The sequence below is a fragment of the Myotis davidii genome, unplaced genomic scaffold, assembly GCF_000327345.1.
Source record: "Myotis davidii unplaced genomic scaffold, ASM32734v1 scaffold185, whole genome shotgun sequence".
Lineage (NCBI taxonomy): Eukaryota > Metazoa > Chordata > Mammalia > Chiroptera > Vespertilionidae > Myotis > Myotis davidii.
In genome coordinates, this window is record NW_006297811.1 from 3,914,256 (window position 1) to 3,917,516 (window position 3,261).

The window sequence follows — 3,261 nt, forward strand, 5'->3', positions numbered from 1 at the left end:
TATGCTTGGACTTGTAAAATAGAATAAATTCTACTAGAGCACAAACTTTAAAGAACATTTTTATAATTTTTCTAAATATGTGTGCATGTGTTGTGCAATGTTTTAAGAAATGACCTCAAAAAACTTTGTAATTGCAGATTCCAAACAATAAAATTGAAGATAGGCTCTTTGTCTTTGGTAGTTATTTCTTCTTTCTAGTGAACACCTATAACCCAAGACAATAAGAAAACTTATTTCTGACTGACAGAAAACTGACAATTTACTGCTATCATTTCCCTTGATCATAGGCCACTTGCTATCAATAACCCTCCCTGTCCCCCTTCTCACCCCAAAAATGGAAAGAAAAATACATGTAATTTTTAGGGAGGCGAGAAGAGTAAGTAAAGAATATTTTAAGTAATACTACTATATTTTCTGGCTTTCATATGTAGAATCTGATGTAGAAACTGTTTTGAGGCCTGTAATGGTTTCCTAGAAATAAAAAAGGTCCACATTAGTGTTGGGGATTTTAATTGATTTATCTGAACTGGTTGTGCATTTAAGAATCTTTAAGCATACAGATGACACAATAGACTTTAATCAATCAGACACATTAAATCCATTTGGTGGCGGAGCGCCTTCAGCAACTTGAGACAGTGAGTTGGCTTTCTAGAAGAAAGCTTAGGCGGCCAACAGCTGTCCTGTAGAAAAAGTTGCTCCCTCGGGGAGTATGCAGTCACATGAATGTTTGGCTAAGTCTGCCTAAATTAGGAAAGGTCCTGGATTCATTTCACGGGGCTACTGTAACGAAGTGCCACAAACTGGGTGGCTTAAACAGCAGATAATCATCTCAGTTCTGGAGGTTTCGAGTCTCAGATCAAGCTGACAGGGTTGGTTCCTTCTAGGGTTTTGAGAATCTATTGCACATAAATTAAAACGACTGTTGAGCAATTCAACAGTCTGCAGAGTTTAGTAGTCTCATTCTCTAGTCCAGGGGTCGCCAATCTTTCGGACCTCAAGGACCACCAGTGATCCACGGACCACAGTTGGCAACCGCTGCAAGCATGTCAAACTCAAAGGCTAGCACGGGCTGAATAAACAAGGTTTAAGTTTATGTGGGCCACAAAAAAACAAAAGCTTCAATTTTCATAGAAACATAGGTTTATTTTGATCGAGACATGCTGAATACAAAGGGCTGAAATAAATGAGTAATTGTTAACAAAATAATAGAACATTTTAATAAAAATTAATTTTTTTCTTGAATATCAACTTACCAGACACTGAATAACTGCACACATTAGTAAGCATAACCCAAATAAACCTATTTTTCTTGTTCTCCGAAAGCAAAATATGTCCTGTTACACACACCAAACAAGTCAGTACAAGACTAATGATGTGGAAATCGGCTGCTAGAATATTTGCTGCTTATATTAGTGGAGAGAAATGGTGCGCCTGCGCGTAAGGCGCGTTAGGGAAATGAATGCAACACAATTATAGTAATCAGTCATTAGCGAACATTGTAGTTCATTATTAATAATGTATATCAAGATATTGTAAAAATTAAGCTATAAAATTTTTATTAAAATGTTTCTTACATACCATCTTGATCACATTATATTGGCTGGGCTGCAAAAATATTCGTTATGGGCCACATGCAGCCCGTGGGCCGCGAGTTTATCCCTCTGGTGTTCGCCTGCCACCCTAAACTTATTTGTATCTTGTCTGTGTCCACACAGATGCATCTCTTATGCACTTAACTTCTTTTAACTATTCAATCTGCATGGCTGATTTCTCACCTCCTTCGGTTCTTTTCTTCAGTGTCCCACCCAATATTATTTAAAATTGTAACCCTGTACCCATACCACTCTATTTCCTTTCTCAGTTTATTTTCCTCTGAACACTTACTTTATAACATATTATACTGTTTCTTCTCTTATTATTTATTGTGTCTCCCTCAGTTTGAATGTACACTTATAAATGCACAAATATATCCCTAACATCTAAAACTGGCACATGGTGAAGGTTAAATATTTGTTGAATTGAATGAATCGCACATAATTCCCTCTCTCAGACCTCTGTGCCACCCCCTTCACTTAGATGAAAAGCCACAGTCCTTTTCTCCAGGATCATCTCCTCCAGAGAAAACAAAGAATATAATTTCTCTACCTACAAACACAAACACCCTTTTCATTGTGCAGAGCAGTTTGACTCCTGTTATTCTAATCCTTCTAAAACCAAAAGACCAATTAACTCTTCCCCAAAAAGGATGGCTGACTTTTTCCAATGATTAAATTTTGTAGCCTCCTTCCCCTACTCCCTAAAATAAAGATGATTACAATTTTTCCAGCAGTATCTCTTTTCCCTTCTCCCTTTTTTTCTACATCAGGGATTAGCAAACTACAGCCTATGGGCTAAACCCTGCCTGCCACTGCTGGATGAAAATAAGGTTTTATTGGAATACAGCCACATCCATTACTTGGAATGAAACAATATGTTGAAATAAAGACACAATTTTTCACTGGATTTAACCATCTTCTAGGGGCCCAGAGGCCTCAGGTTAAAGATCTCTCCTCTATGTACCCAGCACTGTTAAAGATATTCTTAAATACATGAGAGAGACCATACACTGACATGAAGTACAATATAGTGGACTAGCAAGATTTGTTTGCTCAGTCATTATTATTCTAATGCTGACTGTATCTGAAATTACAACTTATATATAACATTAGTTTACTAAGAAGAGTGGCAAAATAGACTTGTTTATATTCTATTGTAAAATTTAATGGTTTTTGCCCTAGCTGGTTTAGTTCAGTGGATAGAGCATTGGCCTGCAGACAGAAGGGTCCCAGGTTGGATTCCAGTCAAGGGCACATGCCCAGGTTGTGGGCTCCATCCCCAGGGAGGGGTGTGCAGGAGGCAGCCAATGATTCTCTCTCATCATTGATGTTTCTGTCTCTCCCTCTCCCTTCCTCTCTGAAATCAATAAAAAATGTATTTTTTAAAAAATTTAACGGTTTTTAATAAGTCAATAAATGGTTATTTAAGTGCTATCTTTCAACCATTTATCAGAATCTTCTGATATCTATAACTAAATGATCATACTTGTAACATAATCTTCTGACCTTTATGAATTTCAAAGTGCTTTCCATATGTTTAATTTCATTTTTTCCCCTAATCAGGTATACCAATAACACATTTGAAAAATGTGAAAGCTCATACAGTAGAGGACACTCTTTATATAAGGATAGATAGAAAGTAAAATATTTGCAATATACCAGGGGA